Source organism: Mesocricetus auratus, unplaced genomic scaffold (genome assembly GCF_017639785.1).
Source record: "Mesocricetus auratus isolate SY011 unplaced genomic scaffold, BCM_Maur_2.0 contig_6779_pilon_obj, whole genome shotgun sequence".
Taxonomy (NCBI): domain Eukaryota; kingdom Metazoa; phylum Chordata; class Mammalia; order Rodentia; family Cricetidae; genus Mesocricetus; species Mesocricetus auratus.
Genome location: NW_024431335.1, coordinates 10420 through 34615, shown reverse-complemented (window position 1 = coordinate 34615; position 24196 = coordinate 10420). Strand labels below are relative to the sequence as shown.

The window sequence follows — 24196 nt, the reverse complement described above, 5'->3', positions numbered from 1 at the left end:
CTGAAGTAGACTTCATGGGAGCGCTCAGGAAGAGGCCAACATTGAAGGGTAAGTGGGATGGGAGACACGAAATTGCGATGGATGACAGTGTAGAGGTTCGGGTACTGGAAGCTGAATCAGGGATACCTGTCAAACAGAGTCCCAAGACAACTTCCAGAGAATTGACTCAGAGTACACAACAGCAATCGAGGCCCCGAGTGTGACTCGGCCAACTCAGTCTCTAAGCTAGAATAGATGTCAGGATGAGTGTGTGTTACCCCAGGGGAACTAGTGCCACTCAGAACAACGATCAGACGTGCATCCAAGGCCGTTAGCATGTCCTAACCACTGGCTGCCTGGATAACTATTGCTCCCCTCCATGTTCCTGGCTTTTCACACTTCCTCTTATAAGAAGCTACCTAGGCACAGTATCACAATCCTAAGCCGTTGGTACTTGACCAGGAAAGAGATGAGCCAGGAAGGGAAGCATGCACTGGATCAGTAGCAAACAGATGTGTCCATGATGGTCAACGTTCAAAGCTCTTACATTTTATATACATGTTCATGTCTGTAAGCTGCACATGTCCATACTACTGCATGAATACATGATCACAGATGACACAATTAATTTTGTGTCTGTATATTTTTCTCTTCCATGAACCCAGGTAACTTTGAGCACATTATCCAGGTTATCTGCTATGGCTTCTGTAAGACAATTGTCTGGCAGAATGCTACCATGAGGAATCAACTTCAACATCAGGGCAGGAGACAGCACCAAGTGACTTAGGTTAGCTGTAGGAAGGCCTGTCTAAGAAAGGAATACTTTTTTCTTATTAATTTTCTCCTTTGGCCTAGTAGCCAGTGTCTTTTCAAGGGCATCATCTTTCCCCATAATAAACATATCCATTATGATAAAATTATATTAAAGGAATTTAAGAGCTACCATTTTATTTTCTGAAGCTGTTATCATGGTATTTCTGTTTACATTTGCTCCACTTACTGTAGTGAGGCATGGACTAGAGGCACATCTCATGGTCTCCAGTCCTCAGTGCCATTTGACCAGGTTTATGATAGTTGCACCCATAAGCAGGGTTCTGTAATGTCTCCAGGGCATGCTCCCTCAGACCAGATCACTTGAGCGTTTCCAGGACACAGCTCAGATGCTTCAGGATTTGGCACAGAAGCATCACTCCTTTTTCTCAGGGGATTTTCAACCAAGGATAGATGTTTCACCTTGCATTTGTTCAGGCAAGTAGCAATCACACGACAAGTCTCCCTGGAGATGTCATAAGTACTCAAGCTACATGTGAGATACATGTCATAGATTAGCAATAGCATCTTTAGGTAATCTATGGAAGACTACCTACTGTTCAAACAAATGCCCCAGATTCTAATACTTCACATACCAGTCCACATCTACATCATAGCCTTATTTAATACATAAGTATATTTATGTGACTGTCGTGGTGAATGACAGAGTTTTCCTGATTGGGAAAAAGAACAAGTCACTGGTTTTCAGATATGGATGACTTTTACCCTCAATGATCCATTTAGAAATGTTTGGAGATGATGTTGTTGGTCATAAAAACCAACAGAGGGTTAAGGTGTTGAGGAAATGTAGTAGGTAGAAGCCATGGCCTTTAATGCACAGATAGACCCCATCACTAAAATCTGGTCTGTAATCCTGTATGCCTGATTAACAATATCACACACCCACACCTACACACACACACACACACACACACACATACACACACACGCACACACACACACACACACACCCATAAACACGAACAGGCATTTTTACAAAGAGAAAAATAACTATCATAATGAAACTCACTTTTTACAGGATATACCATGTAAAGAAAACATTCAAAATTCATCCTAAAAAGAGATTTTTAAAATACTTTTAGAGAAGACACTGATTGTAAACGATGCCCTGACTGACATCAGCTTCTCGACTCTGCATGTTGGGCATAGAGGTTCAGGGATTTCAGGTGAGGTAGATGAAGAAGTGTGGGAAATAAGGCACCATCTCTAAATTGGTCATTAGGTCATTAGGTAAGAGCTGTGTATACAGCTTTTATTATTTTTAGGTTTGTTTCTGTTATCCCCAATCTCTCCAAGACCTTTATCATGAAGGTTTGTTGGATTTTATCAAATGCTTTTTCAGGATCTGGTGAGATGATAATGTGATTTTTGTTTCTTAACTGGTGTAAATGGTGAATTACATTGATTGATTTTTTGTAAGTTGAACCTTCCATGCATGCGTGAGATGAAATCATGGTGGATGAGATTTCTGATGTGTTCTTGGATCCCATTTGCCAGTATTTTTTGAGTAAATTTGCATCAATGTTCATGAGAGATACTGGTCTGAAGTTCTCTTTCTTAGTTGTAACTTTGTACGGCTTGGGTATCAAGGTTATAGAAGCCTCAGAAAAAGTAATTTGGCAAAGACCCTTCTGTTTCTATTGCATGGAATAATTTGAGGACAATTTGTATAAGCTGATTTTTCACTTTCTGGTAGCATTCTGCACAGAGGCCATCGGGACCTTGAATTTTTTTTGCGGGGGTTGGGAATTTTGAGGACTGTTTCTACTTCCTTAGGGGCTATACATCTATTTAAATTGGTTTTCTGTTCTTCCTTTAATTTTGACAGGTGATATCAATCCAGAGAGTTGTCCATTTCCTTTAATTTTTCGAATTTTTTGGAGTACAGGTTTTCAAAGTATGACTGGATGATTCTCTGTATTTCCTCTGTGTACATTGTTATGCCCCCCCTTTGATTTCTAAGTTTTTAAATTTGCATGTTCACATTCTGCTGTTTGGTGAGTTTGGATAAAGCTTTGTCTATCTTGTTGATTTTCTCAAAAATAGTACAGCCAAATGTGGAAAGAGATCCCTCTTGATCTGCTTGCACAGCCAGGTGTAGTGGACACCTGGACACCAGGGCTCAAGCTCAGTGCTCTGTCTTGACCTGGCACAGGGTTGTTCTGTTGGTTGGTGGAGAAGAGTCTGCTTTACGGCTTGGACAGCGTCTCACTCTCAGACCTTCACAGTGCTCTGTTCTGCTGTCTTACTTTGTGCTTTTCATGTGTTTCCTCTGAACTTTCCTCTATGCTTATCTGTCAGCCACATACACATCCACATATCACTCTGTTGCCTTTCAAGTTCATCTCTCCATCCAGACTGTTTATAGCTTCATTTTCACAGTCTATTTTCATGCTGCTTAAACTTTAAATAAAAGTTAAAATATCTCAAATGGGAATAGATGGTCCATATGATTCAGCTTTTCAGAGTGCCTTTGTTGACATTTCCTCTGAGTTCAAAGACGAGAATAGCTTCTAGACTGCTGCCTGATATGATACAGCCTCACAGAATACCCTAGTGAAACTTGGCCATCAATCTAAGTTTCTATGGGTCCCTCAAATACCCCACCTGTTGGGGAAGTCCTGTGTATTTGTCAATAAAATACTGCTGGCCAATAGGAATCTAGATAGGTGGGGCTAGGAGTCCAGGAGGATTCTGGGAAGGAGAAACACAAGAGAGTCAACATGTAACGCCATGGGGTAGGAGCCCGGAACTATTCTCCGGTAAGAGACATACTTAGATTAACAATTATGGGGTAATTACTTAAAGCAGAGCTAGCCAGTAAGAGACAAGCAAGAACAACAGCTTCATAATGAGTATAGCCTCCTGTGTGTTTATTTGGGACTGATGCAGCTCTAGAACCAGGCTGGCAGAAAGGCTTCTCTCAAAAGAAAAAGCTTCCCTTAACACCCACCAATCAGCAGGAATTCTAGAAAACTGTGCCCACATTTCCAAAATATGACTATAATGTTTCTTTCCAATAAAGAGGTGTGGTTACAAATCATTAATCCTTAGCTTTGTGTGAGCCCCATTTCCCACTATCAGGTCCTGGTTTCCCTCTCAATTTCAATTGCAGAGATCTGACTTCCTGCAGTTATCTTTAATGACAGGCATTTGGTCAGTGTAAGTATGTCCTAGGCAAAAGCATTCCATCTAAGACATTCCAAGATATCCAAGGACATGGAATTAGCATACACCCAAAGTAATTGATTCATAGCTACCTAGATGGATAGAACAAACAAGCATGCCCTGGATTTCCCTCACTGGCAGATAGAGAAAAATAACCTAAACTATCCCTGCACTAAAAGATTCTCAAACTTCTCATTCCAGTTTATATTCTACCTCAGAATATACTCATTCCCCTGAGAAGAAATGGTAATCAACCCCTTCCCTCATCCTCAGGGAAAAATAAACATTCCTGGAGACCCATGCTGCCACCGAGCTCTGGGAGTCACCTGGTTCTCTTTGTTGTATAAATTAAACTTGATTTATAGCCCTAAGCAATTGATGCCAAAAGACTCTCTAATCAGGAATCCATAGCAAAAGTGAGACAAGCAGATCACAAGCTACTTGCTCACATTAGCCTGTTGTTTTACTAGGCTGGGAGACAAGCAGCCTCAAGTCAAAAAACACAATAAATTTGCCTTATGAGTGATTTTTTACTTAATATAACCTTATCGTTTAATCACTTAAAATGTACTGTAGCATACGAGTCTTCCCTTTTCTAGAATTCCATGATGATTCAATCGCTTAACTAACATTCTTACCCTTAAGGAGTTCATAGGACATCCATGGACTCTCTTAACTCCCCTTATGTGAAAATTCTTACCTGTGTTTTATAGTGCAAAAGAATTCCAGGCCTGGATTCCTCCAGGTCTGGGAGATAACTGGTTTAGGGATATATAAACTGAAAATATTTGAGGACAAAAAGAGAAGTAAAGGAACATGCAGAGGAGCAAATGTGTGTGAGTCATTTCTTTTCTTCCTCAGATTTTTGTTTCTTTGCTTATTTGTAGTACCTTTTTAAGAAGCAGGCCTTTTGATAGGAACCTCATTCCATAAGTCCCAGTGTCTCTGCTGACACAGAAAAAATGAATGTATCAAAAAATGTATGGGGCCTCGGGAAGTAGATAATTATTTATCCCTGGCAGTCGAATGTACTTTTTGGAACACATTCAACATGGAGTGTTGTTCTCTCAGCCTAGACATGTGGGGGAGGGCCTAGGCCAAGCCATGGATGATATGAAAAACTTTGGTGATCCCTCATGGAGAGAGAGCCTCATGCTCCCTGTGGAACAGAGTGGGGACTGGTTGGGGGTTTGGTGAGTTGTTGGGTAGGGGGTTGGGGAGAGGGGGGAGTGTGAGGGAGCTGGAATTGACTTGTGAAGCAAGCTTGTTTCTAATTTAAAAAGTCTCTAATAAGACAAAATAAAGTATGGGTAGATGCAACATCTTCAGCATTATAAGGAATAATTTTAAAAGCAATACAGTGAAATATGAACCATAAATAAATGATTAAATATTTATGAGGGTTTTTAAGATAAAATAATGTAGTAGAAAGATTGTTAACTTCAATACAAACAAAGATTGTGGGAAATTGTAAATAATGCTACTTTTTTGGTAATTTTACTTTAGGAAATTTCTCTTTCTTTAATATACATGGGTGATATGAATAAGTTATTTTCTCCAATTTGCTGTTTCGATTTTGTTCTACATGAAGAGAAATATCATGAATATGAAGTTGCTATGAAATAGGTTATAATTTTCACTGAAGAATAAATACATTCTGGGTTCCAATTTCAGTGAACTTAACAACAGGTAAAAATTGAGTCAAGTTTAACCACCTCAAGTCTCTTTGCACAAAGACACTCTCTGATGCACAAGCAAATATTGGCTATTGATGTCATAAGAACATTAAAATCATGCTAAAGTCAGATTCTTCTAAAAAGTAAAATGTATCACTTAGCTTTCTTGTGTGTAAACATGGAAAGAACTGCATCAATCATATTTTCTTTATACTCTATGGGCATAATCCCCAGTGTGTTCTTATGGGGTGGGGGTGATCATGTTTAGAGATATCCTGTGGATCATCCTTGTTGCTAATAATGTATTAGACATCATGCTTGGACTTTTTATAGTACAACTCAAGTCTTATTCTTTAGATATATTTCTTTTATGACATTTGAGTATCTGTTAAACATTTCTCTACCATCTATTTTCTGTGCTTTTGCTCAAATGTTAAGGTAATAAAATGGCACACTATCATGGACAAAGAATCAAAAATTTGTTCCCCATGAATCCTTGCCAAACAGCCTCTTCTTGTTTCCAGTTAACTGGTCTATATTCCAATATGAGGCGCTGATTAAAAGTATTCATGAATTGACAGAACATTAATGAATGTTAATTAATGCACTGTATATACCAGATTCTAGAAAAGGACAAAGTCGCAAGTTCCAAGAATTTTTTTTAAGATTATTTAGATCGCATTGCAAATGGTTGTGAGCCACTATGTACTTTCTGGGAATTGAACTCAGGACCTTTAGAAGAATAGACAGTGCTCTTAACCTCTAAGCCATCTTCCATCCAAGTTCCATAAATTGTACCAGGAAGTTTCTTGGTTTTCAAACTGTTTTGACAAGCATTTAATGTATTAAAATCCAGAAGTAAATTGTTTTGTACACTTGTATCAAGTGGTAAGAGGAGTATACATGTGAAATTAAATGAAAGCTCAATGCTACAATGACTCATATCAACATAGTATGCTGTTTCTTCCCATCCTAGACCTGTCGAAATTGTCCCTTCTCTGTTTTGTGTAGTTTGGTCTTGCTCACACATGGCTGCATATTTTACAGAGAACTTCATGGATTATGCCTACATTCAGACTCCAGTCCTTCAATGACCCTGGGCAATAACATATGTCTCATTACATGAGCTGAGCCAACTCCCCTTTTGGGGTACCTCTCACTATAGTGCATTCTGCAGAGTTCCCTAAACCCCAAGCTGAAGAAGCACTTGTTTTGGTTCACACATATTTTCTCTCCATCAACCTGGATAACTGCCCTGCACTGCAGATGACAAACTTCTGAAAACAGCTTCATCTCTTCCCTTTCTCAGATATATCATTCCATAACTGCCTAGGCAGCCCCACCCGAGTTTACTCTTTTTTACACATAAATAAGGGCTAGAAAAACTGCTTTGGTTTATTTTATTTTATTTTTGAAATACAATATTTTGTTGTTTATCTTGTAATTGTATATAATACGCCTGATCACATTCATTCACTTCCCATCTTTCCAGATGCATCACATCTTTGAGACCTCCCCCGAAGAAAATAAGAAGAAAATCATAACCGTGCGGTGGTGGCACACGCCTTTAATCCCAGGAGTCGGGAGGTAGAGGCAGGCGGATCTCTCTGAGTTTGAGGCCAGGCTGGACCTACAGCCTCCAAATCAATACAGAGAAACCCTGTCTCGTAAAACAAAAAAAAATCAAAAAAAAAAAGAAGAAAAGTGTAGGTCGAATGAAAATATACCAAGTTTGTATTTGTTACTCATATACTCATGGGAGCATAGTCAGATTCTCAAGGCCGGCTCCTTCTGTACCCCCAACCCTGCCAGAAGCCATCAACTGTGAAGAGTGACACTTCAAGATCCCTATCACAATTTTATGAGCATTCTTCAGGGGCTTCCTGTCTATCCTGCTTCTTGTAGGATGGATAACGGATAAGAACATTGACCGGGGGGGCGATGGAACACAGACCTTTATCATCCTCTGAGGAGCCCCAATAAGAGAAAAGAGTGAACTGTTCTCCATCTGGGAGCTCCTACGTTGGCTCTGAGGCAGGATGATCATAAAGGTGGACTGCACACTTGTGGATGGAGTCTACACAAGCTCCAGGCTGCTACACACCACCCTGCTGGTCCTATTCCACTGACATGCTCTCCCTGACCATTGCTACCTGAAACATGCTCGCACGTCAGTCACCACCACCACATCTCCAATTCCAACTCTCTGTTCCGTGCGTGTAGAGTTCAGTTCCTCCATCTTTCCCACCACTCCACCACATGGCATTGCAAACTACTCTTTGGAGAGATCTTACATCTTTACATGCATAGATACATAAATACTCATAGCAGATAGGTAGGGCATCGAGGCAAGGATCTTCTCATGCTGCGCATCACAGACTATCACCCTGTTCCTGATGTCAGCCACCCTAGGACTCGGTAAGCATAGCTGTTGTGCTTGTTGCCTGAGGGTGCTCCCTCCTCAGCTCCAGCTCCCCTCCTCCCAGCACAGGGTGAAGCCATGCTGGTTCCATAGTGGATGCTGGCCATAGAAAAGCTGGGCAAACTGTTAGGCACTACAGATACAAGCATAACCAACAGAATACAAGAGATGGAAGAGATAATCTCATGTGTTGAAGATACACTAGGAGAAACTGATTCATCAACCAAAAAATTTCTTAAGTCCAACAAATCCCTAACACAAAACATCCAGGAAATATAGGACACCATGGAAAGACCAAACGTTAGAATAATATAGAAGTAGGTGAAGAAAACCACCTCAAAGGGGCAAAAAACATATTTAACAAAATTATAGAAGAAAACTTTCCCAACTAAAGAAAGACATGCCAATGAAGGTACAAGAAGCTTACAGAACACCAAATAGAGTGGACCACAAAAAATTCCCTTGCCACATAATAATCAAGACCTGAAATATACAGAATAAAGAAAGAATATTAAGAGCAGCTACGGAAAAAGGCCAAGTAACACAGAAAGGCAAACCTATCAGAATTACACCTGACTTTTCCATGGAAACTCTGAAGGCCAGAAGGTCCTGGATAGATACTGTATCAACACTAAAAGATCATGGATGCCAGACCAGACTACTATACCCAGAAAATCTCTCAATCAATATAGATGGAGAAAACAAGATATTCCATGACAAAACTAGATTCAAGCAAGACATATCTACTAACCCAGCCCTACAGAAAGTTCTGGAAGGGAAACTCCAACCCAAGGAAGTTAACTACAACCAGAAAAACATAGGCATTAGATAATCCCACTTTATCAAAAGCCAAAAGAAAAAAGGGCTGGAATTCCACACGTAATTCCACCACCACCAACCATTCAAAATCAAAGAAGAATGAGCAGTCAATGGTCATTAATATCCCTCAATATTAATGGCCTTCACGGACCCATAAAAAGACACAGGCTAACGGAATGGATTCAAAGACAGAACCCATCCTTCTGCTGCATACAAGAAACACACCTCACTGTCAAAGACTGACATTACCTCAGAGTGAAATGTTGGGAAAAGATTTTCCAATGAAATGGACCCAAGAAACAAGTGGGGTTAGCAAGCCTAATATCTGACTAATTAGACTTTAAAATAAAATCAATCAAAAGAGATGAATGAGGTCATTATATACACATCACAGGAGAAATCTACCAAGATGAAGTTTCAGTTCTGAACATCTATACCCCAAATACAAAGGCATCCAGGTTCATAAATAAACATTGCTAAAACTCAAGTCACATATAAAGCCCCACACACTTATAGTGGGAGACTTCAAAACCCCACTCTCACCACTAGACTAGAATACCAGACAGAAACTTAACAAAGAAGCAAACGGTCTAATAGAAGTTATGACCCAATTGGGAGTAACAGACATCTATAGAACATTCCATCCACATAAAGAAGAATACACCTTCTTCTCACCACAACATGGAACCTTCTCAAAAATCAACCATGGACTTTGCAAAATATAAAACCTCAGTGTGTACAAAAAGTTGGAATAACTCCATGCATCTTATCAGAACACCATGAATTAAAATTAGAATTCAACAACAACACAAATTGCAGAACCCCTACAAATACAAGGAAATTGAATAATGCACAACTGCCCCATTCTTGGGTCAAAGAATAAATAAAAAATGAAATTAAAGATTTCCTAGAATTCAATGAGAATTAAGCCACACATACCCAAACCTATGAGACACTTTGAAAACAGTGCTACGAGGGAAATTCATAGCACTAAGTGCCCACATATAGAAACTGGAGAATAGTCATACAAGAGAATTTACAGCATAGCTGAAATCTCTAGAACACAAAGAAGCAAACTCCCCCAGGAGGAGGAGATGCCAGGAAATATTTAATCTGAGTGCTGAAATCAATAAAGTAGAAACTAGGAAAACAATACAAAGAATCAATGCAACGAAGAGTTGGTTCTTTGAGAACATCAACAAGATAGACAATCCTCTGTCCAAACTTACCAAACAGCAAGGAGTGAACATGCAAATTAACAAAATCAGAAAAGAAAAAGGGGACATTACAATGGACTCTGAGGAAATTCAGAGAATCATCAGGTCATACTTTGAAAACCTGTACTCTACAAAATTCGAAAACTTTCAAGGAAATGGACAATTTTCAGGATAGCTATCACTTGCCAAAATTAAATCAAGAACCGATAAGCAGTTTAAATAGACCTATAACCACTATGGAAATAGAAGCCAGTCATCAAAAGTCTCCCAACCAAAAAAAAAAAAAGCCCAGGTCGAGATGGTCCTCAGTGTAGAATTGTACCAAAAATTCAAAGAGAAACTTATACCAACTGTTTTCAAAGTATTCCATGCAATAGAAGCAGAAGGGTCTTTGCCAAACTCTTTCTATGAGGCTTCAATAACCTTGATCCCCAAGCCACAAAAAGACAAAATTTAGAAAGAGAATTTCAGACCAATATCTCTCATGAACATTGACGCAAAAGTACTCAATAAAATACTGGCAAATCGGATCCAAGAAAACATCAAAACAATCATTCACCATGATCAAGTAGGTTTCATCCCAGAGATGCCGGGATGGTTCAACATATGAAAATCCCTCAATGTAATCCACCATATAAACAAGCTGAAAAACAAAAAAACACATGATCTTCTCACTAGATGCAGAAAAAAAAGCCTTTGACAAAATCCAACACCCCTTCATGATAAAGTACTTGGACAGATCTGGAATAACAGGAACATACCTAACCATAATGAAAGCTATATACAGCAAACCAACAGCCAACATCAAACTAAATAGAAACTCAACGCAATTCTGCGAAAAAATCAGGAACAAGCAAGGCTGTCCACTCTCTCCACACCTTTTCAATATTGTACTGTACGTTCTAGCTAGAGCAATAAGACAACAAAAGGAGATGAAGGGGATATAAATTGGAAAGGAAGAGGTCAAACTTTCACTATTTGTAGATGATATGATAGTTTACACAAATGACCCAAAGAAATCTTCCAGGGAACTCTTACAGCTTATTAACACCTTCAGGAAAGTGGCAGGCTACAAGATAAACTCAAGAAAATCAGTAGCCCTACTAAATACAGACAATAAAAGGGCTGAGCCCTGCCCTGGATAAAATGACAGATTATGGACACCCCCATCGAGGGCCTCACCCTCCCTGGGGAAATAAGGTGATATTGGAGGGGTTGGTGGGAGGGTGTGGGAGGAAGGGAGGGAAAGGGAGAGGGACCTGCGATTGACATGTGAAGCAACCTTTTTTCTAATTTAAATTTAAATGTGAGTGTCAGTGAGGAGGCTTAGGTAATCTATTGATCCTTAAGCAGCATATCAGTACCCATCCTGAGTATACATAAGGACTTTGGACTCCCATAGAACAATGTGAGGTGCACTCTCACCCTGAACTCTTGGGGAAGGGTCTAGGCCCTGCCCTATATGAAATGACAGACCATGGACACCCCCATGGAGGGCCTCACCCTCCCTGGGGGAACGAGGGGATAACGGGGGGGGGATGGGGAGAGGGCACGGGAGGAGGGGAGGGAAAGGGAGAGGGACCTGGAACTGACTTGTGAAGCAACCTTGTTTCTTATCTAAATTTTAAAAAAAAAGAATAAAAAAAACTAAAAAAAAAATCCTAAGCTTAACTAACCCTGCAGTATTTTCATTGTAAGATGGGTATAAGTATGTTACATCTACTTAAATATGATGTTGCAGCTATGGGACACTTTGGCTGAATATTTATCTTAATTGAATTATCATTAAAGCTAAAACATATCAGTGATTGAAAAAAAATTAAAAATAAATGAATCAATAAAAAGAAAAAAATTTAGGTTGGTGTTTGCCTAATTAACATATCATGGACATAATCAGTTTCAGGTCTGCTTCTTTAGTAATTACTAAGTTTACATTCAGTCATAATAATCTTATATTCCAAAACATACATATTTAATAAATCTGTGCCTAGGTTTAAATCATAGTTGATCTAAACTTTTTCTTAGGTGTTAACTTCTACTGTTCCACCAAGCCATTTTATGTCTACAAATCTTAATTCTCATTTACTGAATTACATTATGTTGCAAAATGGATTGCATGGTTGAAACCTGGTTTACAGAGTAATCAGATACTGCTTTCAATTTCAAATCCTAACATGGGTATCTATGCAGTAGATATAGTGAAGTATTTAGTGGGGCATGTGATAGAACTCCCTCCATCTATTAAGTCAAAGGATAACTTCAGCGTCCTGGGTTGTTTCCTTCTAAGAAAAGTCCAAGTGCAGACTTTGAGCCTGACCAGTAGGACAGAAGGATAAACTTAGAACTTTCTACATGTTTGAGGAAGAGATGAGGTAGAGGTAGTGAGGATGCAGAGTCAGGAAGCTAAGGATGAGTTGTGTATAGAGCTTAGTGTGGGACAAGTCATTTCAGTTAGAGCCACATCCAGTGCTGTGGTCTATCTTTACAGAGTGTGACACAGTGCAGGGCATCACTCACTGAAACAGACTATATAATGCAGCTTCTAATTAATTGCAACATTAGCCACCACATGTGTGGGATGGATTGCTCCATAGACTGAAACCTGTTGATTCAGAATCACCTTTGAGGGAGCAAAGCTTGGTAATGCTTTGTGCTCCAGAACTAAAATTTCAGAGTGTAACTATTCACACAACTTAACAGACCCTCAATGACTCACGTCAACAGCATTTTTGATAGCAGTATGTCCATTCCAGGCTTCATCCACACATCCCATATTGGTAAAGGAGAGAACAGTCTCCTGATGCTTGTCCTCTGAGCTCCTCACATGCACTCATATGCACATTACTGTGAACTCGTATGTACACACAGAGTAAGTTTTATATCCACTGAGAGACGTGTGTGAATGTGCAATGATATGTTATGATAAAGTTAATTACCTGGTCTTCTGTAACTATCAATCCATGAGACAACAATGGATAAGCAGGAAGGCTACCTTCTGGAGGACAGACTCTCAACACTTCCTCTTATACCTGGGCCCAGGGTGTAGAGAGAGCAGCCACAGCTGGAAAATGTCAACAGGGACAAGCCAATGAGAGTGGAGATGCTAAAGACAGCAATTGGCACTGTAGCAGTAAGAAAGGACACCAGATTCCACAGGCTCTGTGGGATTAGATTCAGCATAGTCCTTCCCAATTGCGGAGGACAAAGCTATGCATCTTAGTCCAGGCATGGAGAGAAGGGACTACACAGGAATTGAGTCCAGTGCAGAGTGAAAACCTGAGACTAAGAATTCTACCAGTGACAACAAAACCTTTGCTCAGTGCACCACCTTCACACATAGGGCCTGATAAAGACCTACGTGCTGGAAACCTTGAACCTGACTCTGACAGGGGCCTTACACGGTCCTTCCCACAAGTCACTGCGATGCACGAACCACTGGGGACCCTGAGATCCACCTGACAGAGCTCCCTCTCGTGTTCCTTATCAGGCTGCATGGATTCTGTGGAACTGATGTTTCAATCCATTGCTCTTTTCCATTCAGATCAGTAGTCCCCTTCTCTTCAGTGACACATTTTACTATAAAGCATCTGTGCATGATAAAAATGAAAGTGAAAGGCATCTGTTCTTTCCCCAACTTGCCCTTCCTGATAATGAGAAAACTGGCATTAGGGAAACTCCCAGAATTCCACAAGGATGACCCCAAATAAGAAATTAAGCAATAGTGGAGAGGCTACCTTAAATGCCCTTCCCCTGTAATGACATTGATGACTACCTTAAATGTCATCATAGAGCCATCATCCAGTAACTGATAGAAGCAAGAGCAGTGATTCACAGCTAAGCACTGAGCTGAACTCCTGAAATCTAGTTGTAGAGAGGGAGGCAGGATGAGCAAACAGGTCAAGACCATGAGGGGGAAATCTACTGAAACAGCAGCTCTGAGCAACTGAGAGTTCACAGACCCCAGGCTAATAGCTGGGGAAACTGCATAAGACTGAAGTAGGTCCCCTGAAGGTGGGTGTCATTTGGAGTCTTGGGCAGCCTCTTGCAGTGGAACCAGTATTTATCCCTAGTGCACGAACAGGCTTTTTGGAGCCCATTCCCTGTGGTAGAATACTCTCTCAGTCTAGATACATGGCAGAGGGCCAAGGTCCTGCATAAAATGACGTGACAGACTTTGATGAATCCCTATGTGAGGCCTGCCCCCTTCTAAGGAATGGATGGAGAGATGCTGTGAGGAATGGGAAGTTGGGAAGAAGAGGGAACTGGGATTGGTATGTAAAATAAGATTATTTTTATTTAAATTTAAAACTCAATAGAAAAGAAGGAAAGAAATGAAATGGATTTTGTTCTGTGGAAGTATCTGGTTTTTATAAGTTTGTTTTGAATTTATATATTTACCATAAAATGTATTTAATGAATTTTATGTTTTCAATATCAGCCATAAGTATGTTTTTACACCCAATAATTTTCATGTTTCCATGTGAAAGGTGTATCTCCTATTTTATTTCTGGCAACAATGTGTTCTCCTAAAGAACCCATGATATGAAGGCACTTGTAGTCCCACTATGGCAAAATAGTGTATAGGACCTTAGAGGGGGATACTTGCTTCAATTACAAGTTGTGTGAAGCTTAAATTAGTTTTACATTAGTATCCAGAAAATCCTGTGAAGGGCTTTCTCTAAGACAGGATAAATCCTGTGCTCATAGAGTGAATTACTTTTGGATACAGAGACATAGAGATACAACACCAATCACACCAATCTGCTTACCTGGAGTCGAAGCAACCTGGACCAGAAAACCACAGGAGGCTGTTCTGAAATTGCTGCTGTATTGCTGATCTCATCCCATCAAGCTCAACACTCCTGGATGGTTCTCACAGTGAGGATCTGAAGGATGCTCTGGGTTCTGGAAGAGGAAAGAGAAAACATAAGCAGTTACTCCTGCAACACAAGGCCATGTGAGGGGAAAAGGCTGCACCACGGCCTTAAGGAAGCAGAAAAAGGACTGAAGATCTTATGAACTGATCCAGAAGGTACTTGATGGAGCTCAACACGCACTCCAAGTGAAACTCATAGCTTCCTTGAAAGGAGAATTTGATTTATAAACACCTGTGATCAATGGCATGCTTCATTGTGAGCAAGGAAAGAACATCCTCCCTGACCACTCCTTCCTGTTCTGTTAGAGCTGAAATAGAAACCCAGGAAAAAAAGTACTGTAATATATAGATAAGGGAAAGAACACACAAAACTCAAATATTCTTGTCTATGAAGAATGTACACCCAATACAATAAAAATCCTCCAGGAAATAAAAAGTGAATCACCCAAGACAAGACTGTGAGTGCAAGATTATTCTAGAAAAGTCAGAAACTCATTGTAGTTTTAGTGGTATTTCAGTCAAGAGGAACACACATACATGTGCAAACACACACATATACGTATATATCGAATGATATATAAGTCTAGACATATAAACACAGCAAGCACATTCTCACAAACACACAAAGTGATGCACATATGGTTATGTGCACATATCCACAAACATGGACACACAAACATGTATGCACGGGCAGGAAGATGTGTACATTTGCATTCATACACATGATCACATACACTCATACAGACACACAAAAGCACATCCAAGAACACATGACTTGCAGAACCTATGCACTGCTGCCTAGGGATGACAGTACCACCCACAGTGGGCAGGCCCTCCTGTATCAATTGCGAATCAGCTTGGTATTTGCACAAAAATAGACAGGTAGACCAATGGAATTGAATTGAAAACCCGGATATTAACCCACACACATATGAACATCTGACCTTTGACAAAGAAACTAAAAATATACAATGGAATAAAGAAAGCATCATTAACAAATGTAACAAATGGTGCTGGCATAACTGGAGGCTGGCATGTACAAGAATGTGGATAGACCCATGCAGATAGAGCCATGCACAAAACTTAAGTCCAAATGGATCAAAGACCTCAACATAAATCCAGCCACACTGAACCTCTTAGAAGAGAAAGTGGGTGGTAACTTTGAACGAATTGGTACAGGAGACAGCTTCCTGAACATAACACCACTTGCACAGACAGTGAGATCAACAATTAATAAATGGGACCTCCTGAAACTGAGAAGCTTCTGTAAGGCAAAGGATACAGTCAGCAAGATAAAAAGGCAGCCCACAGAATGGGAAAAAATATTCACTAATGCCACATCTGACAGAGGGTTGATCTCCAAAATTTATAAAGAACTCAAGAAGCAAGTCTCCAAAACATCAAAGGACCCAATTAAAAAGTGGGCTGCAGAACTAAATAGAGAGTTTTCAATAGAGGAGTCTAAAATGGCTGAGAGGCACTTGAGAAAGTGCTCAACATCCTTAGCCATCCGGGAAATGCAAATCAAAACAACTCTGAGATACCATCTCACTCCAGTCAGAATGGCTAAAATCAAAAACACCAATGACAATTTATGCTGGAGAGGATGTGGTGAAAGAGGGACACTCCTCCATTGCTGGTGGGAGTGTCAACTTGTTCAGCCACTTTGGAAATCAGTATGGAGATTCCTCAGAAAAATGGGAATACACCTACCACAAGACCCAGCAACTCCACTCTTAGGCATATATACAAAAGATGCCCATTCATACAACAAAGATGTCTGTTCCACTATGTTCATAGCAGCATTATTTGTAATAGCCAGAACTTGGAAGCAACCTAGATGTCCCTCAACCGAAGAGTGGATAGAGAAAATGTGGTACATTTACACAATGGAGTACTATTCAGCAGAAAAAAAAATGGAATCCAGAGATTCGCAGGCAAATGGATGACACTAGAAGAAACCATCCTGAGTGAGGTAACCCAGTCACAAAAAGAGAAACATGGCATGTACTCTCTCATATATGGACTTTAGACATAGATCTGGGGAGTGCCAGCCTACAATCCCATGGCCAAAGAGTCTGGGAAACAGAAACTTCATTTAGTGGCTGATCGAAGAAGAGGCAGACTCCCTCGGTTAAGTACTGAGCTGAACTCAAGAAAGCCAGTAACAGAGAGGGAAGACTGATGACCAAAGGGATTAAGACTGGGCTGGTTTAACCCCCAGAAACAGCTGACCTGACAAAGGTTAACTCTTGAATCCCAGGCATCAGCCTGGGAATCCAGCATGGGACTGATCAAGACCCCCTGAATGTGAGTGTCAGTGAGGAGGCCTAGGTAATCTATTGATCCTTGGGCAGCATATCAGTACCCATCCCGAGTATACATAAGGACTTTGGACTCCCATCCAACAATGTGAGGTGCACTCTCACCCTGAACTCTTGGGGAAGGGTCTAGGCCCTGCCCTATATGAAATGACAGACTATGGACACCCTCATGGAGGGCCTCACCCTCCCTGGGGAAATGAGGGGATAGTGGGGGGTTTGGGGGTGGGCACGGGAGGAGGGGAGGGAAAGGGAGAGGGACCTGGAACTGACTTGTGAAGCAACCTTGTTTCTTACCTAAATTTAAACTGAAAAAAAAACAAATGATCACATACACTCATACAGACACACAAAAGCACATACTAAGAACACATTAACATACACATCACACACACATGAATACACACTTATATAGACAGATACATGCTCCTACATTGACATACACATCACATACACTTAAACGTAAGCACACATATTTAGTTTTCATAATGGCCATTGAATGTTATTTAAAGTACTGACCACATACTCATGAAATCTGGGAAGCCTACAATGTCCTCTTTGTGCACTACAAATCCAGAACAACCTGAGAATCAGGGAGGAGAATCATGCTGCCCCAGCACACATTAGAGTGGTTTAAAATATCACTCTCAGTGTTCTGAGAAGTATGTTCACAGCATGGGCAATGACATGAGGACAACGTGTCATGGAGAATTCTGGGTGTGGTCCTAAGAACTATCAGAGAGGACCTTGCATCCTCACCTTGCAGGGGAACCAGTGTCATTACAAAGTGGCTTTCCCATGGAGAGGCTCATCCTCCACTCTCTGAAGTGCTCACTTCTGCAGTTTCCACTGATGAGGTAAACTCAAGCACACAGTTTGTGATCGTGAAGGCTGAATTCACACTTTCATCTGTAAAAGGAAAGGGGCATTGTGTAAAAGCTAATGTGAGGGAAATGTGGATTTCCTTTCAAAATCGTGTGTAAGATTGACTCATTCTGTGTGACATCTTCAGCCCAAAATACTGAGTTGACAGTGGGAAGTCACTCATGGCATCTGAAAAGGTCTCTGCAATGTCTTTGTACTGCTCGTGTAAGACTAAAGCCTCAGTAAACTGAAAATTCCTTCCACAAACAAAGAGTAATCATGTGATAGATTTCCTTTTCCCTGCAATAACACACAAGCGACAGGCTCATGGAGGAGGCTCTAGTCACAGTGGCTCCTGGAACCTTCACTACTCAAACACATCAGCTACTTTTTTCACTGCACTATATTTATGGTCAGTTTGTCAACAAAATACTTTATATCAGGATAGAAAAAAACAGAGTGCCATGTTGCAAAATAATCGTGTGCAGTGTTTGCTACAAATGGCTTTGTCTTATTTCTGTTGGCAAGAATTCTTTACTTAGTTCATTGATGAGACAGGAGGAAAGTACCTTTTTTCTTCATGAACAGTTATTGTGGCTCCCCTTTCCAAGTAAACTGGGTCAAATGTCAAACCAACAGCCATGCTGACACCTCACGATATATCTGTATTCTACTTTGCTCACTTTATAGATACTTTAAATATGTTTACTTCGTCCTGCTTATACTTATCTATGTCAAAATAATAATCTGTCCTATAAAATATTTTTAAAATAATTGCAGACAATAAGCTAATTTAATACTAATGAGCACAATTCAATTTTTACTTTTCAAATCAATTCTTCCCCAACTCCTTTTATAACATTATAACTAGGATGTCTCTGAAATATTATTATAAAATATTTGATTAAAATAAATCTATAATATATTACAAGTTGGTTCTAACAAACACATTAAAATGCTGCAAAACTTATTTTATTTGTTGTCAATCTCTAGAATAATTAGCTTAACAAGAATACACAGGAAAATGGAATTATCCCATTCTCTGCGTCCAGCTCACCAATAGTTTTCTGTCTCCCTGAGAAGGGCTATGAAAGCCTGACTCTGGCTGTTCTTGTACTCTGTCCCTAGGACACAGTGAAATGTGAGAGTTGAACTGTGAGGAATGATGACCACTTGCCCAGGTGTCCTGAGTGAACCCACACTTCATTCCAGCAGGGAGGTTCCAGGAAAAGGCTGGCCATGGAACATACTAAAGCATTTTATCTACTGCATGCAAGTCATTAAAGCCAAGACACTCAGCTTTAGAGGGGGAAGCAGAGTTTAGTGAAGTCAAACATGTGACACCATTGTTTTTTCTGAGTTCAGGGTATGTGTTGGTGCATAGAGAGTCAGTGATAGAGCATGAATGTAAATACTTCTTTTATCAGCTAGCATCTGTTTACAGATAGAGTCCTGAGAAAATTTATCTATGATGCTCAATAGACAACACATTCATACAGTGCCATGCACAAAACATGTCTGAAAAAAACCTTTGAAATTATAATAAAAAAACAACTCATGAGCATTTCCTATATTCTCATTCCTCAGATTCACATAAAGAAAACTGGAATATGAGACATGATATCTGCCTCTGGTGGACATATGACATATAGTCATTGAATAATAAAACTAGAGTGTCCTTGCAATCGCTGCAATAGAATATCATCTACAGCCTTCCTTCCCTAAAAAGTATCATTGCATTCATTTCTTGGGCACTCTCACCACAGACTGTAATGCCTGTGGGTCAGTAAAGGGCCTGCAGATGAAGCTCTCCAGAGACAGCTTCAGGGAACAGTCTGCTTTAATGCCCATGAGCACTACTTGTATACCAGAAGCCTATCGACTAGTTGGTAAGAACATTGCTTAAGATTGAGTAGTGAGAGTTCGTACCACCAAAGTCTCTATGAGGAAGAAGCTCATAAAAGGTTTCAGGAAGAAACAATTGTGTCAACCAGGACACTAGGCACACTATGTGCTTGTGTCACAGCTATGCAATGCCCCGTGTTGGTTAACAAGCTACTAGCCAACCTGCACAGCTTCCACCCTCATGCATCATTATTTTCCCAGATAACAAGCACATCCTCTTCACAGAAATCTTCCCCAAGTTTGATACCACAAAACTGTCATAGAATAATACTCCTGTGTACAAGTCATCTCATGAAGGAAAAGTTTGGAAATAGAATTATTTTGCATTGAGAATAGTTTCTCTTAATATATGTAATAAATGTTTCAATGATAACAAATACAGTGTGAAACTGATATAAAGAAAATTGTAATCGAATAACCAATTAAGGAAGTATTAGGAAGGAGACAGAACTTAAGTGCACTGAATAAAAGCTTGGAGCAAATACACACCTTGAAATTGCTTTCTATTGCTGTGATAAAACCCTAACTAGAACCAACATGGGGAAGAAAAGGCTTACTTTATACAACAGCTTGTGGTTCACCATCCAGGGAAGCCAAGGAAGCAGTTCAAGGGCAGAGCTTGAAACAGAAACCAGGGAGGAACACTGCTTACTGGCTTGCTCCCTGGCTGAAGCTCAGCTACTTTCCTTGCCCAACCCAGGCACTGCTGCCTAGGGATGACAGTACCACCCACAGTGGGCAGGCCCTCCTGTATCAATTGTGAACCAAGAAAAAGTCCCAGACAGGCCCAGGGTTCTTAACTGGGTGTGAAGGTGGCATCCAAGATTCCCCTTCACAGTGTCCGGGGCAAAGGAGCTGGAAGATTTCAGGATACAGGATGTACCATGCCCTTGGACCACCTGCATCTGCCTCTGCTGACTTTGGAGCAGTTAGAGAAGTCAGTCACTCTAAAGATGGGGAACTTCTGGTGATAGTCATTTCTGAGTGTTGTAATTCACACATGACACTCTGGTCCTTGATACAGTTCTGTGCCACAGAAGTGCTAAGAGGCTAGGAGGAGAACAACTGAAAGATGCAGAGGAGAATTTAACATTTAAAGACTTCTAATGTGAATTCTCTAAGAATAGGGAGTCAAAGATGAGTAATTAGGAAGAAATAGCAGGTTGGTGAAGTTGAAGCAAACATGAAGTTCGTGGAGATTAGTAACCTTACACATGAGATGAATTTGTGCTAATTGTACTTTGTAGTCCCATGAAATTTATCAAAATCTGAAACTGACGAAATGTGAAAATTCCTGAAAATGGAAAAACAAAAAAATTGCAAGTCAATAATGTGGGGATAAATTCTCACACGTCTATAGAAATGGAAATATGAAAAGCATTTTTACTGTTTTGAAACAGAGTTACTTCAAATAATATTTTCTGTGAGTTTACCAAAGTAATTGGAATCGTTTGTTCACTTAAACGTAATGGTTTTGAGAATAATCCAATAGGGGGTGGGAAATAGAAACGGATAGGAAGAAAGAGAAAGGCAGGGAAGAAGAGAATGAAAAGGAGAAAAGGAAATGGCCCAGCTTTACACAGCCTTCCAGACAGAACCTATAGATTCCTGGCGATTCTCCCATCTAAAGGACAGAAGGCAAGTACTGTGCTTGAGGGCAAACAGCTGACTTGAAAATACAGACTGTAAGAATAACCGCAAAGCCTTGGTACAGTCCAGCCCAGAACTCCTGGACTCAAGCGATCCACCTGTCTCAGCATCCCAAGTAGCTGGGACTACAGGTGTGTGCCACCGTGCACGGCGCCCCAGCGTTTCTAAATCTAATACTAACCAGGATGCAGGGGAGTCTCACGGTTATGAAAAGCTGAGCTGCACTTCACTGAAGTGTCCCTGGGTGGACTTTATCCTGTCCCACAAGGGAAACGCGAGTCGCGATCCTCTTCCTCTGGGTTGGGAATACGTGGCGATTTTCTCCTCCTGCTGGCTCAGTGAGATAGCACTGACTCTCTGAGAAGCAGACGAGGCAGCTGGCAGCGCACTGAAACCCAGGTTTCAGAGCCTCTGAGGCCAGAGTTCCTTCACTCCCAACCTTCTTTTCCAGTTACCTGCCCACACATAAGTACGCATGTGCAGAGCTCCTGGGCTGGGCAGAGACCTGGTAACCACGCAGCCGCAGTGTGTGTGAAATAAGCCCCGCCCCGAGGGTGGAGCCTCGAGTGTCGAGAGCTGGGCTGAGCTCATTTGGAGGGACGGACTGACAGCTAAGTGGGTGGGAGAAGCCCTGGCTTGGTTCGATGTTAGGTCCTATCGTGTGGGATTTGCAACAAGGGACGGGCTTGATGCTTGACCAGATAAATGGGGATTGCCATCTGATGTGGTGCATCAAGTTCTCCCGGGAGGCGGCGCTTGGTTTTATATCGGGTAGGGCGGGGTTTCTCAGAGGCCATACAGGGATGGGGTTTGGCAGTTGGACAGAATTTTGGAGACTCGCTCTTGGGTGGGGGGACTGGTGCTGTTGCAGGGCAGGTCTTGCCGCAGGGCAGGGGTTTGCTTCTGTCGATGTAAGGGCGGGGCTTGTTTGTGGGCGGGGCCTGACGCAGTACCCCGGGGAAGATCCCTAGCCAGGTCTCAGAACCTCACCACCATCCTGTAGCCCTGTGTAACTAGCCTTGCCCTGTTCCATTCCCTGCAGCCTTTGTAGTGCTGTCGGGTGGAACGTTGACCTGCCTGGCCACTGCACACTCTCCCAGGCTGTCCTGGTGGCATGCCTTGTATTGGACAGGTGGGGTTGATCTGTCCCCAGCGGCTGCCCCAGACCTGTGCATTTTCTGTCTGTATAAACTGTGCAGAGAAGGTCCTGGGGCGATGCTCCCGGTGCCAAGTAGTTGATATTTTATTAAACTGCTGCTTTCTTTTGCTCAGTTTGGAACAGCTGGAGGCCTGCCCAGCTTTGAGTTGCACACAAACAAACAATTACCTTTTAGGTGTAGACAGTCTTCCAGTAGTGTTGTATCTGATATATATTTATGTGAAGGCAGTTATTATTTGTTTGAAATTAGAATATAAGCAGGTAGTGTGTTATTTAGAAGAATTTGTGCTAAGATTTTTGTCTGCATTTAATAAAAGAAGAATGTAAGGTCTAATTTTTTTCTTTACTTTGATTCTCGTTGTTACTAAAGATCAGTTGAGGAAATTAGGATGTAAGGAAGTATATAATAATCCTTTAGATATTAGGTTATAGATACTAAATTGATACCTTAGCCATCATAATAAAGTTCAATTTGCCTTTGTGACTGCTGTTTATTATAAATACTGTTAAATTTGTCTTTAGCTCATGAGAAAAAAAATATCCTGTCTGCATTTGTTAAGCCATCTGTCCCCAAGGCCATCCTCTTCCCTTAAACACATGGCCCACTGGTGTATTTCATTTAGCACCAAAGATTTCCTTGATCTCATAAATAAACAAGCTGTAGGATCAGCAACCTCCCTCCTAGTCCTTACCAACCATGATCTCTTCCTGAGTTGTTACTTCCTTCAGACACACAGATGTGTATTTGTTTACTGAAGTGAAGCTTTGTATGCATGGGTGTCAGTATTTCATGGCTGTGTTCTTAGTGCCTAGAAAAAAATTGCATTGCGATGAATGGATGTGTGTTCTTGTGTGGAGAATGAATAGTTAAAAAACACACACCAAGATAATGATACTTGTTTTCTCAGTGTATTAAAGACTGCATAGTTAAGAAGTAAATGGCATAGAAAGATAAGGTGGTGTTTCCAGAGGTGGGACAAGTGCCCCCTGAGATTCTTTTATCTCCCCATCCAACTCAGTGAGATCAGCCCACTGATTCTAAATGTTTTCCCAAACTCCAACCTTCTTCATTCTGCTTTTTAAGTAACATCCAAATTATGTTTCCATCCTTACAGTTTGAGCAGCATTTTTATTTATATTTAAATAGAATAACATGTGAAGGGAGGGAGAGATGATGAATGCTGCTTCACTTAAATCCATCCTGTACAAATATGAAAAGGTCTTCTTATCCACAGTGACAGTGACATCACATTACATTAAGCAACATAATCACAATGAAATCCATGAAGTGATCAATAATTCTTCATAC

General features: G+C 40.8%; 1 long non-coding RNA gene across 4 annotated transcripts; it reads right to left on the bottom strand.

Moving 5' to 3' along the window:
• Nucleotides 1-1018: 1018 nt before the first annotated feature.
• LOC121138200 lies at nucleotides 1019-22213 on the bottom strand. 4 transcript variants are annotated; one of them, XR_005875364.1, is made up of 5 exons: nucleotides 21910-22213; nucleotides 18069-18218; nucleotides 14882-15017; nucleotides 13568-13699; nucleotides 12093-13173 (listed from the first exon to the last, which is right to left on the bottom strand). It is a non-coding gene; the product is annotated as an uncharacterized LOC121138200 (long non-coding RNA). The 4 variants fall into 4 exon arrangements; XR_005875366.1 differs by lacking the exons at nucleotides 12093-13173; nucleotides 13568-13699 and adding an exon at nucleotides 1019-1279 and having other exon boundaries at nucleotides 21910-22210; XR_005875365.1 differs by lacking the exon at nucleotides 13568-13699 and having other exon boundaries at nucleotides 21910-22210.
• Nucleotides 22214-24196: the final 1983 nt, after the last annotated feature.